Source organism: Cuculus canorus, chromosome 16, assembly GCF_017976375.1.
Source record: "Cuculus canorus isolate bCucCan1 chromosome 16, bCucCan1.pri, whole genome shotgun sequence".
Classification (NCBI taxonomy): domain Eukaryota; kingdom Metazoa; phylum Chordata; class Aves; order Cuculiformes; family Cuculidae; genus Cuculus; species Cuculus canorus.
Window position 1 is genome coordinate 5,579,400 of NC_071416.1, and position 14,244 is coordinate 5,593,643.

At 42.8% G+C, this 14,244-nt stretch overlaps 1 long non-coding RNA gene across 1 annotated transcript; it reads right to left on the reverse strand.

Annotated features, from left to right (window-relative positions):
* Nucleotides 1–5,354: 5,354 nt before the first annotated feature.
* On the reverse strand, nt 5,355–13,847 carry LOC128853859 (uncharacterized). The gene is made up of 3 exons (XR_008452664.1): nt 13,099–13,847; nt 8,511–8,597; nt 5,355–5,856 (listed from the first exon to the last, which is right to left on the reverse strand). It is a non-coding gene; the product is annotated as an uncharacterized LOC128853859 (long non-coding RNA).
* Nucleotides 13,848–14,244: the final 397 nt, after the last annotated feature.

The window sequence follows — 14,244 nt, forward strand, 5'->3', positions numbered from 1 at the left end:
GCCCAAACCCGGGGGATTCTACTGAAAATACTCTGAGCAAGGCGAAGTACTGGTGCTTTCAGCAGAAATGCTTGCAGCTTTGCTTTCACATGGGGAAAAGGAGGGAGGAAGGAAGCAAATGCAATAAGAAGAAGCAGAACAGTAGAATAAGGCAGTAGTATGGGTGACAGAAAGCAATTTATGACTTACTTGAGAGGCTTTTCCAGTCATCTGTTCTGCAGCACAAACAGCAGCAAAGGTTTGTTCGACTATATTACACACAGACACATAAATACACATAGATTCAAAGTGGTTTGTAACCACCTCTTTTATCCTGAACTGGGGGATTGTTTCAACAAGCCACATCTGCACTGACTTGGTTTTGTGCCTATTGCTGAACTAACAAGGCTATGACAAAATTCAGATTATTATGACCAGCTGAAAGGGGAAGCTGCTTTAATTCCGTGGAAACTTCTCATACAATAATTAAATTTATATGAGCTGAGCTTCATGGCTTTTTGTGCAATATGCTAAGGTCAGAAATGAGAAGAGTGTCCCTAAAATACATTTGTACTATTGTTCTGTGCTAAGCTGTGGAAGAGTGCTTGTGGAGTGGTACTTCAGCTCAAAAAACTTTGGCCAGCAGAGCGTTGGAGAGGTGAAACTCAATGCTGCTCTCACTCAGGATCCTTATATGAACCCCCAGCACTTAAACATAGGATTTGTTATCTCAGGTGCTAACCCTTGGACACCATGGCCAACCACCATGGTTTGGGTGGAGACAAGAAGGCTCTCAGAAGCCTTGTGAGACCTACTAACTGCACTTCACAACTCTTTACCTTGTGTTTTGGACTGGGTCACAGTCTGCATCTGCAAAAACATTTGCTGCCTCTCCCTAAATCCTCCTGCAAACCAGGTTTCCCTGCTGCTGATCAGAGTTCAGAGTTATTTCCCACGCAGGTGGCTATTAGCTAGCTATACTGAACCCATACAGAAACTGAAAGCAGTGAATTAGGAAGAAAAACTCAAAAGAAAAGGTCTTCCTTCCCAGTGTATCTGCATGGGAACAACGTGTTAAATTTACACCCACAAAACCATGTAATAGCTACCCAGGCCTTCTGTTTGCACAGTAATTACAATGAAACAGTTTAAGGAGGAGGAACAGTCTTGCATATCAGCACAATTGGTTTTCTAGTCACCTCCTCTATCTTAAACTCGTCTTTCCTCTGCAGCAAAGGAGATTCTCAGACTCATGACTTCACCCAGCCGTGACCCTAGAGACCTGCTCCAAGTCTGTGGGACACCGCTGCGCAGGATAGTCTCTGGGGAGCTCCATGTGCTGTGCCCCATCCTAGACACTGGGTCCACATCAGAGGATGCCACCACGCAGGCAGCAAAGATGCCATCAGCTGTCCAAAGAGCATCATGGGCACCAGTTTGTGGCTGTCTCAAGAATATTTAATCCAGCAGAAGAGACTCTCAACCTTTCCAGTCCCTCCCGTCTGTGCAGAAGAAAAATCCTTGATTCCCTACGTCAGTGGACAACTGCTGCATTGGTTCAGGTGGGACCAAGCACAGCAGCTGCACCCACGGGGGATGGAACTGTCCCCCAGTGCCCTTGGTGGCAGACAAGGAGCTTCAAAGCCTGCAGGTGACCATGCCAGAGCTGCTAACATGCTTCGCTTCAAACACCAATACAAACTCCCAGCTTGAGGCATTAAAATTTAATTGCCAGAGACAGCTGGGTCCAGGCGAGGGTCTGACTCTGAGGACCCAGAGAAAAGCATCACTTCGTTCAACAGCAAGCTGTCCAGCACTGAGGAAATGGACTCAAGCCAAATATTATTCCCACATCTTAAGGCCTCACAGATTTCACTCTATCAAGCCTGGCTGGCCAAGGAACCAAATCCAGGCTTTCAGCCTGTGGGATGTAACCCTGGGGAGAACACCAGCTCCTCAATGCGGGGGACCTGCTTTGCCATCTCCATGCTTTTTGGGAGGAAGCCAAGTCCTGCCACATGGGTGACCCGTATTTTAGGGGACATACACGGCAGTGGGACAGGAGGACACAGGTACCTGTGTGCACACTCTGACTCAGGGCTGGCTGCTACTGCCGGTACCCATGAGCATCCTCCAGCCCACAACGGGCTTACAGCGAGAGTGCAGATGACAGATTTCATATTTTCTGTTGAAAATGAAATTCAATCTCACGCAAATAATTGTATTTGTTTTCCCTACAGGTTCCAATCAAGCATAGCCAGCTATTGAAAAAACCAAATACTCATCAAATTTGCTTCTTCTCTCATTTTCAATGCCATAGGTTGCAAATTTTTCTCCTGGACGGGCGGTGCTAACTTAAATACTTGGGCATCAGCTGTGTTCCAGTTTTCAGTAAATCAGATCAAAACTGGGGGGAGAAGGCAGCTTTAAACACACTAACAGTGATTTTTAAACAGCATTTTTGCAGCAATGCAAGACTGGAAAAAACGAGCAGTTCAGAAACTGAATTTGCCAATATGAGCTCAATCTTCTGCTTTACCCTCAGCAAACCTGCAGTTGTTTTAAGGGTTGATGGTGATTTTTTTTGTTGTTTTTGAAGTTCATATACCTTTTCCAGGCTGAGGGGACAGCATTGCCATGCAACTGGAAAGGAAGAGCAGGCTGGTCCTTGCAGCGTGGCAGCCAGCCTGCCACCAGTCTCATCCCCAGTGCTGGGGCTCAGGGCACCCTGGGTTGTAACTGGGGACCTGCCATCCCAAAACTCATCTCCCAGCCTGGCATGCTGTTGGAATGAGCTTTTCGGTGGGGGAAGGAGTCGGAAATCCGCCCTTGTCGTGCATGGGGCTTTGTCCCCCTCTGGTGACTTCTCAGGGAAGGACAGAGCAGAACCAACCGTTCTGAAAACCGCAGCTCAGACATGAATTGGGGTTATCATCCTCCTGGGTGGGCTCAGTCTGCAAAAGCAAGACAGGTAGAGTGAGGCGGTCAGAGCATGGTTTAACAAAAAGAAAAAGCTTAACTGAAAAAAAATGGGTTAAGAAAAAATCTCAATGCAACATTACCTCCTTGAGGCAGGGACCGTGCCAAGGCTGGGTTTGCACTTGCCCCAGAGTAAGCAGAGATGCTGCTCTGGGTCTGAAAATACCCACAGCGAACAGGCAATACGCTGTTCCTCCTCTATTCCTGTCTTGTGAGACTTCCTCTGGAGTACTGTGTCCAGTTTGGGAATCCTCAACATAAGAAGAAGATGGAGCTGTTGGAACGGGTCCAGAGGAGGACTACAAAGATGATCAGAGCACCTCCCTTACAAGGACAGGCTGAGAGAGTTGGGGTTGAAGAGTTGGAGAAGAGTAGGCTCCGAGGAGACCTTATAGTGACTTTCCAGTACCTGAAAGGACTACAGGAAAGCTGGAGAAAGACTATCCATAAAAGCTTGTGGTGATAGGACAAGGAGTAACAGGTATAAACTGGAGAGGGGCAGATTTAGACTAGGCGTTAGGAGAAATTTCTTCACCATGAGAGTGGTGAGGCCCTGGCCCAGGTTGCCCAGGGAAGCTGTGGCTGCCCCATCCCTGGAGGTGTTCCAGGCCAGGTTGGATGGGCCTTGGACAGCCTGAGCTGGTGGAAAATGTCCCTGCCCATGGCAGGGGGGTTGGAAATGGATTATCTTTAAGGTTCCTTCCAACTCAAACTATTCTATGATTTTATGAAATGAGTTGTGTTTGTGAAGGTTTTGTACCTGCAGAGAAAGATGCCACACATCAGCCTTGGGGGGCGGGGGGGAAAGTTACTGCTGGTCCTCTGAAGTATGTGCTTTACCCCACTTCTGATTTGAGACAAAGAACATCCTCAAAAAAAGATATTGCCCCAGTTTTCTATTAAACAAAGGGTTTTTATGAATCTTTTTTTGGCAGACCAACTTTTAATCTACATAAAACACAATGGAGATGTAACCATTACCAGAGGAAGTGTTTTCTGAGGGAACTTCTTATCTACGATTCAACTAGAAAAGAAATATCATTCCGCCTTCTACTGAGAAAGAGGAAAAGAATACATATTTTCTTACAAAAACCCACACTGCTTCAGTAGATTCATTAGTAACCCACTTAAACGTTCACCAAATGCTTTTCATTCCAGCGAGGAAAAGAAAAAGTTTCAAGTTTTTCAAAGTATTAATTAAAAATTGTAATTAAAAGAGAGAGTAGAAAAGTTCAATGTTGGAAATCTCAAGTATTATCATTTTTTTAAACCTTAGGCACGTTCAACTTTGGGCCCAAAGAAAGCTGGAAATGCAACAACAGAAAATACCCTTTTTGGTTATCATTTTAAACAAAAAGATAAAAACAATAATCATATCGTAATCTTGGCGGCTTTTTACCACCTTGAGGAGAATATTGAGAAACAAGTATGAGTGGATTTGGTGAAAATCACTTGGGAAAATGCCCTCAGGCTTGGCCCAGCCCTGCCACTCGCAGGCAGAGCTGCTCACATTAAGAGCGGCGCTCAGGACATGTACATTTGTATGTACATGATGTTGTTTTTCAATAGCAACCTCAAAGCCATTTAAAAAAAGCATTTTAGAGATAAGTGGAGCATTTTCCTAGATGTCTTTCCAGTCCCTGAAATGCCTGGCATTTGGGGGTTTAGCTGTAACAATATAGAGAATAACACAGGGAAGTCAAAGGGCAAGCACGAAATGCTGTTGCAACTAAAGCAATCAATGGAGCCTTGACACCATCTTCAGCAGAGCTGAGATTTCACACGACTTACATAGTTTTTGTGGGAATAGAAGACCTTTAAGAATTCCTCAGTGCTCACTGCTCCTCTGACATCCGCAGCAGCAGAGAGAGGTGAAAGCCACATGGAAAACGGGCAGCTTTTTCGATTGGGTTTCATGGGGTTTTGCATGTAGGACTGCAGAGCCTTGCAAAATGGCAATGAACTCACTGAGCTGAAGACTTCTGGTTTATAGCCAAGAGCCAAAGAACAAGGCTTTATAATCTGATTCTTCTCCAGATGTTTCCTTATGTTCATATTAGAACATATAATTTCACATATAGTTTCCCTTGAGTATTTAAAAAGTGCTTAAAATGGGTTTTTTTGTTGGTTTTTTTTTCACAAATGAAAGGAATCCTTGTACCTGGCTTCGGTACTAGCTTTATACAGGGAAAATATTCACATTTGTGTCAGCTCTCAGACCTAATTGCTTTGTTATCATTATCCTGTCTTTAAAACTGTCATTTGAAAGTTTTCTAAACTTTTTATAGCTCTTGCAATCACTGTTTTTAAGGGGAAATATGCAAAGGAGAGGTCTACTCTATAATTCTGTCATCTTACCTATTAGTTTCAGAAGATTTTTTCTCCTTCCATCCTGTCCTATGTGAGGGGATAGTGGGATGGTGTGACATGTTCCTACTGCTCTCCAAGTTCACATTTGTCATGCTGGAAAGACTGTCCTGCATAAATCACTGACGTTCAGCACTGGAGAGGAAGCAAGAGCTCATGTGGTGAGAACTGGCGCTTCATCCACACCCTGTCCTGCAGAAGGGTCCTAGAGCTTCTCCAGGTCTGTAAGAACAGCTCTGCAGAGCTTCTCCAGGCAGATCTGATCCGGCATCCTGAAAAATTAGGATGAGGAGGATTTGCAGGGATTTGTGCAGTCCCGTCCCCCCATGTCTGCTGATGGGTGATAAGGAAGAATTGATTAGCTCCGTCCATCCCCAGGGAACGGTAGGAAACAGTAATTCTGCATCGCTTCTCATTTGTCTCAGTTTCTCTGTTTATCGCTGTGCCTGATTGCTTTATGATTCATCTGGTGATGTCCTCTAGTGGTTCCTTTCTCCACAAGAAACAGCTTCCTTGGCTAATTTATGTCAGCTGCATTGTAAAAGCATTTGGGGGAAGGAAAATCACAAACTTCTGATAAGAATCAAAAGAATAAAAAAAACCTACATTCTTCTCCTTCATTTAAGTGATAGCAAAATTCAGTTTATCCTAATATCAAGAAAATATTAAATGTATCAAACAGCAGCATGATTCAAAATTTTTGAAGTGATGGCTTTCTATAAATACAGAAAAAAAATCAGAAATAGCCAGTAGAACTATTAATTAAAATGTGAAAGCAGATAAATAATGGATAGCAGTGTCATGTATTCATTAAGATTCTACAAATGAAAAATATCTCTCCCGGTTATTCCTTTGATGAATCTAGCCCAAATATACTTGAACTGCAACATAAAAAATTCAGGATGCTCGTATTTCATTCCGTATCAGCCATTCTCAGATGCCCAAATCTCAAAGCCAAGAACTGCAAATGTCTGATCACAGCATTGATACTGACCTCTTTCTCTAGCCTTAGACAAGTCATTTAACCTTTCGTGGTCTTCAGACAAGAATGTCTCTACTAATCCCTTATGAAGTTGTGCATAATTGTGTGAAGTTGAGAGACCTTTGCAAGGAGACTATTTATCCAGTGAGGGGTCCAGGGCTGCGGATGGAAATATCAGTGTTTTGTCCAAGGACTCCCAAGAGCTAAGGTTATGTCTTGTTTGTTCAGGACACCATCTTAGAAAGACAAGAGGGTGCCACATCTCCTGCTTGCTCTATCTGCTTTGTGAAGATCTTATGGAGTTGTAACTGAAAACTGACAGGTAGAAATCTGTGCTATTCCCTCTATCCTGACTCCCGGCAAACACATTTGTTCCTTACACTGTTTCCATTTTAGTTATAGAGATACTAGCTGGAGCCAAACTGGCTACAATGCTGGCCTCTACCTCATCTGAAAGATCAGCCATGCTGTTGTGGACCACCGCTGCCTTTAATCCAGAGGTCGGGTTCTTCCTTACCATCATAACTGCAGGCTGGCAGGGAACACTTCCAATTTATAGGCAAATACTTAGCATTTTAGAATTTTAATGAGACAGAAGGATTACAGTAAATTATCCAAGTTTCAGAAAGAGTGGAGAGATCCCACTACAGCAGCAGAGAAACTGAGGTACGTAGCAATGACAAGACTTAAAGGGGATGGGCGACTTGCACATCGCGGAGAAGAAGGCTTCTCTATTTATTCTGTGCTGTTCACAGCGTTGCAGCTTCCCCAGAGCCATCATGACACTGCATTTTCTTTCTTCTTCTTTCTTGCCTTTTCAATTAATGGCTTTTATTTGTCCGATTATTGACAAAATTTCAGATCTACACTGTCACTGAGGGGAATTTTATGACACCAACACCTAGAAGACCCATTTGGAAACCAGAGCATGGCTTCATAATAAGAATGGCCATGATGTGTACTCCTTGTCATATCGTTGTCACCCTCAGCAGGATTTGATTTGAAGACACGAAACATCAAGGCCTGTCGAAACTTCTCTAGAACTTCCAGCCCTACATACAGGAATAACCGTGTGCAGGAGATGGGAGCTCTCCTCTAAGCATCTGTGCTCAGCGCAGTGCCATCAGTGTATTGGATGTACCATGGGGTCCTGTCAAGCAGAGGGAGCACGTGGGACCAAGGATGCATAGCACTGCTGGAAAGAGAGGGAGAAGAGAGCTGCAGGCCTGTATCTCCCAGATAAATCTCCATTTGTGCAAGGCAGATTAAACACAGGAAAGAATGGGTCCACCTGCCGTTTTACATAAATATATTTTCAAACAATCTGCAGAGGGATATGTGCATAACACACTAACACAGCATCTTTGTTAAAATGTTTTCTAGAAGCATCTAAGCGTCTTTTGAAGAAGCAGAACGCAGTGTTCCACTGAAATCCAAGTGTAGCCTTGGGCCCTCAGTCACCTCAACACTAAAATAAAGAAGAACGTCAAACATAAAGAACCCAAACAACCCCAAAAATACAAAACAAGAGACAAAACCCAAAACAACTGCCTTGTCACTAGTCCACAACAGAAGTAACTCTAACGCACAAGCTCGTTCATGGAGCAGTGACCATCATCACAAGCTGGTCCTCCTCGCACACCAGCTGTGGATTCCAGATCCTGTGAAGGAGCAGAAGGACAAATGGGCACTGAAGCCTTCTGCCATGGCCAGTGGATGTCTCAGCCCAGCAATTGGTTTTACTCACACAGAAAACGTTTGCACTAAATATTAAAATAAGTTTCCTGAAGTGTACCAGCAGTTGTTAATAAAAGACGTGCTTTCCCCTGGGGTTTGTCAGCTCTGTACTTCAAAGCTCATTTTACATGCAGGCCAATGCTGTATTTTAAAAAGCGAATGTTAACATGAGCTCTTTAGTCAGCTGAATAAAAGTATCAGGAGTCCTCTCTTCTTCCCCCACCCATCGAATTAAAACAATAAAACAACAAAATCCAAAAAAGCAAACCACAAACCAAGCAGCCTCAGATGGATTTAAATTTCAATTGTTTTTCTGATACATCTTCACTCCTCCGATTTGCTCCTTGGCCTTGTGCTGTTCCACAAACATCACACTTCCACTTTCTCAGTTGCAAACTCTCTCCCACAGGATCGGTCCTCAGCTCCCACCTCAGCTCTTGGTTGATATCTTCCAGGCAGGACTCACCTGCACCTCCACAGGTAGCCCAGAAAGCTTCAGCGTGGCCATCACAAACAGGCACGCATTGTACGTCCCCAACACACCACAAGGCTCCTAGGGTTTAAGCAGAGGAAAGAATATTTGCTGCCAGCAAAATTTAAGAAATAATACTTTCCAAGAACAGAGAGGGTGGTCTTATCACCATCCAAATGTTCTTCTTTCCCATTAAAAAGGGAAGTTTAAAGGATAAATAAAGTGTTGCCAGTTCCTAAATAGAGTCATGGGGACACACTGGAAGGGAGAAGCAGGAACACATCCATCACAGGACAAATAAAAAATCTCAAGCTCTGTGAGTGGATTTTTTTTCCATAATCACAAAACAGGAAACAAGACCAGGTGATGCAAACCAAGGGAAGAGAGTTATTAACCAGTGGGCCCAAAGGAAGTTTGACTACTTCACTTTTTTCTACTAAATGAAGGTTGGTACTGATATAAGCTATCTCAGACAGACGTGTTAGAGCTCAAGACTACAGCCCAGATAGATGAAGGGCTGGAGATGTTGATTTCCTCATAGCTCTTGTTCAGGCAGTTTTGCAGAGACCATAATCTCACTCTCTCCTTCACCATCAAGCTCTTCAGCTGTTCCTGTTAATAATGACTACAAAAGGCAACATGGACCCACCACCCCAGCTTGGGTATGGTGGTCCAGAACCCTCTCAATCCCATTGCTATGGGGTTTCACTCCCATGGGAGTTCCTGGGCAGCCTATATACAGCAACACCTTCCAATCTCGGCCAGAAGGGAACTGCTTTTTCCTCTTTCTTTCACCCTCTGTTTTTAACAATGCTTATCTTTCGACAAAGCCCAGGTCCCCACAAACACAGGCTTTCAGCTGGAGCACAACATTACCACTATGCTGTGCTATCCAATACAGCTAATCTCACCTTTGGGCTTCCTTGTCAAGACCTTTCAGAGACCGTCTCCCACTCATGCTTCCACTAAGATCAATGGCACTGCCATGAAGGCCATCTCCTGTGAGAAGACGCTGGCTCCAACAAGTTGGTTCAAGAGGACTCAGCTCTTAGTTTCCATGTTGCTGGTGGTGAAGAGGCTCTTTGGTCTCCATAAGCCACAGCCAGAGTGAATACATCTGATTTAAGGGCTGCAGTACTATGGGCAGCAGTACAATTCAAGCAAAACTGGCTGACTATGCACACGGAAAGAGCCAAGCTCCTTTTAGAACCAGAGCAGGAACTCCTCCCAACATTAATTCAGAGCTTATAAATTAGATGCTGCCTACCGGTAGGGATAAACTGCAGAAGAGATGTAGGGTCTCAAGCAAAGGACAGCTCTTGAAGCCATGAAATCAAGAGAGAATTAAAAGGAAAATATATTACTTCTTGTTATTTGGACAGATAATTACAATGATATATATGTACAGTAAGTTTATATTGATTGTTATTACTGAATAATTTATATCACCATGCTGTTGACAGAGATTGTATAAAGAAATGAGAATGATTTTAAATTATTTTAAGTGCTTTGAATGTGTGAGAAATATTTGTAAGATATATTGAAAGATTCTAAATCTAATTGTAATACTAAGTCACAGAAAGCTCAGTTCGGGCTAATGTTTTTTTCCTAGCAATTAGAAAGTGGTTGATGATGCAATTACACTCGGATGTATAAGGTCTTTGCAACCAAGATAATTTTTTTATTGAAAAATAATCAGAAAACCTATTATGGGAGAAGTAGTTACATTCAGGTTTTTCTATCATTTTCTCCAGACACATTTTGTAGGTCCAGCACAGGTCTCTGCACAGCAGAAAAAAAGGTAAGGTGACGTGAGGAAAAAAAAGGAAAGAAAAGAGTGAAGACAAGAACTTAATGCACGGTAATTCTCCTCAGAAAGGATTACCCCAGTCACCATCAGAGGAGCATGTGGTTAAGGTTAATTTCAAATGAAAGAATAATCTCACACATGAGAGTAAGAAATTAAAAGTCAAAAGACAGAATACAAATTCTTAATGATATTTTGTTGGTTTTCCATATTTCATGATTTAAAGATTATGACTCAGTGTGTTGTGGGGAAATTTTTTCTTTTCCCTCCCCTCTTCATGCCCTGAGCTATAGCTTTGAAGCAGCACCAAAATCTCTTCTGAAAAGATAGTCTTCAGGCAAAGGCTATGGCCAAGCTCTCTCAGCCAAAGATCCAAGAACCAGCCCTGGCCCAACCTTGCGTTTCATGAGAATTGAGCTAACCTCAGCCAAGGCTACTCACCACAGAAGATTGAAACTAGAAAGGCAAAGGAGGCATTTGAGTCAAAGATCAAAAGAAGCAGCTCTGCAAGTCATCTTGAAGCCGGTATAGTCCTTCCATGAGCTGGCAGGCTGTATCAGTTCTGCCTTCCCCTCTTATTGTTTTGCTTTTCTGCTTGGACCAGACTTCTAGCAGATCTGGTGGACCTGACTGCCCAGCCTGTCCAAATACCAGTCATCTTTGAAACGGATGGTTTAGATAATTAAGAGCAGCTAGAATTTGAATAGTTAAGATTTATCAGTGGATTAGGAAATGGCAGATGAAAAAAATCAAAGACTACACTATCACTCACCAATAATAAATGTTTCTCTCTAAGAAAATGAAAATCTTATGCAAAGAAGCATTCATTATCATCCATCAGGAGTGCTGCTGCAGAGTCAGCTCTTACCGTACCCTGGGATGACATGATCCCAGAAATGCAGCAGTCTATCACTTATTTTGAGATGAGCGAATTCTCCTTAAATCTTTGTCCCTCGCTGCCTTCCCTTGCTCATTTACAGCAACTGCATCTGCACTGAGTTCCATAATGTTATTGCTGTTGACTTCTACCAACAGGAGTGAGCTTCAGGACTGCAGAACCAAAGGCTGTGACCTTCAAGTGAGCCTTGAGCCCAAGAGTCTTGAGTCTATTTTACTGAAAAGTGCAGAGAAGTATACTAAAATACTTAAGCAGCCATTTATAGGCTTCAGAACTGCCTTTAGATTTGCAAAGACATGGATCTCTTGGGCATCACCGCACTGCAGGTGCACGCAGCACTTCCTTAAGTAAACATCTTAAGGGGCTGCAGATCCCCTTGGCAGGTCTAGTTATGCAGAGACCATAGAATACTTGCATGCAGAGCATCCCTTAGCAGTTCCAGATTGCTAAATAAGAGCACTGCTCATCCAGTGATTTGGCTGATGTGATGCTGGGTGGATCTCACATCTGCTAATGCAAATACACCTGCCTTACAATTCAGGTGGAAGCAGTAGCAGTGGATACCAATTCTGGTCACTTTTTATTTTATTGTAGTTCCCAGGTTCATCTATTTTTTATATCAATGGGTTACTGTGGTTCTGGAATGGTGGTGCTCAAGGAAAAAATATGTTGATTCACCAGAATAAACAACCTGGCATTAAAAACTGGTTATTAAACCATATATCCAGATTTCCACAGCTTCCTATGATACATTCCGCTTTGGAAATAGGTAGACATTATTGCCATGGTCAGTGGCCAATACTCAGGTTATTAAAGCTGAGTGGAACCTGACCAACTAAACACACTGACTCCCGTGTGCCTTGCAGCATCCGCATCTTTTCCCTTTATGCTCAGAAATGTGAGCAGCTAAGAAAAGACATAGGCAACTTGCGTGGTGAGAGGATTAGCTGGGTAACTAGCTGGGAGCATCCACAGACTGTGCTGGCAGGAGTACTTGGAGGCATAATGTAGGTACAGACCAGCTGATAAGGGTTTATAAGGAAATTTTGAACTGTGAGAAAAATAAGGCAGAGAACAGCCAGCATGAGGCCACATGGAAGGGGAGTGCAGGGCTTCAGTGAAGAGAAAAAGTGGAGAGAATGAGAAGAAAATGAAATCTGTAAAGCAAAATGCTCAGTTTGGGTCAGAAGGGACCTAAGAGATCATCCAGGTCCAACCACGGGCAGGGACACTTCCCACTGGATCAGGTTGCTCAAAGCCTAACCCAACCTGGCCTTGAACACCTCCAGGGATGAGACCTCCACTACTTCTCTGAACAACATGTTCCAGTGCCTCATCACCTTCACAGGAACTTTTTTTTTTCCTAATATCTAAGCTAAATCTCCCCTCTTTCAGCTGTTACCCCTCATCCTACCCCTGCAATCCCCGTGTTTTCCACTGGTACCAGGATAAACTGAAAGAAGCTATGCTGACACCACTGAAGTCTGAATGCATGAAACCGCTGTTGGTGAGAACCAAAACCTTGTTTTAAGCTAATACCAGCAGCTTTGGATATATGCCTTCCATGTCAGTGCAATGCAGCAAAAGTAATAACAACATTTAAATCCCAACAATTTCACTGCCTGACTCCAGGGAAAAGTGCAGTGCAAAGAGCAGCCTGTGAACTCAGAAACCAGGCTGGAGCAGGTCTCCACAGTGCAGCTTCCCTGATGGAGACAGACTCAGGAGGCTGTTCGGCACAGATTTGAGATTCCAGGATTAATGAGGTGTTGCCTCCAAAAGCGACTCTTATTTACAGAGAAAAAATCAAAATCACAAGCAACATTTCTGCTATTCATCTGCACAGTAGTACTAAGGGTTAACTGCCATCTTCTTACCTTCAGTTGGATGCTGAGATGTCCTCTGTTTTCTTGCGTGAGGTTTTCTTATGTACATTTTTTTAAGGAATCCAATCAAATACTTTTCCATTTTTCAAATACAACAAAACGCCAGAGGCTGTACAGAGGATGAGATGTTCCAATGAACTCTTGAAATTAAGTGCGAGAATGACCTGAACAGCAGCTGGAAGCGCTGGCAAGCAGAAAACATTTGCAGGCAAAGGAATGATGAGTCAGGCAGTTTAAATGACTCCAACCTTATCTGAATGAAAGTCTGAAGAAGAGTTAGGAGAACTTATTTTAACAAATTGGAACAGATTGCCAAGGGATGCAGTAGCTTTTCCATCACTTCATATCTTTCTAAGAAGATTGAATTTTATGTACACATACACACATTTTTATTCCAGGTCAAGCAGAAGTTATTGGGATGGATACATCACTGAGTTAAATCCTATGACTTGTGTTGTACAAGAAGTTAGGCTGAGTTACAACATTCATCTCTCTGCTTCTCCTAAAAAACTTTGACTGAACCAATAACTTCATTTGGCATAGAAAAACAAACACCCCTTCATTTAATTGTAACAGCAATTCAGCCTAAGAACCTTCTGAAATCTAAGACAAAAGTAATAGTTTTTATATACTTTAAGTAACAGTTTACAACCACTGAAATGTAAGCAGTATTTGACTGAAACGGTAAATAAATTACTATATGCTATATCACCATTTAAGAAAGCCACACTTATTATCTGATAAAGAATATGAGCCAAACAAGAATTTGAAAGCTCCCAGATTCCTGAGACAATGCACCAATTTTTACAAGCAATTCCTGTGAAAAAAATAATGCCTATTTGAAGTACAGAAAAACAGCTAGAAGTTTTTGTGTAACGTTTGAGAGCATTTTCCTAACACAGCATTAGATATCATTTTGAGGGAGTGGAGAATTTCTGGAATGTATTCGATATTTGCCTACATTGAAGTTTTTACATCAGGATTTTTAAGTTTCACGGTGTTTTTGTGGAAACATCTAGCAGCCTTGGATGGCTCCGATTTTGGTACTCAGCTCAGCAGTTGTGCACAGCAGCTAGAGTAGCACGAGGGTCACCATGAATAGTAAACAATTTTATGGAGCATAAAATTCAGCCCAAG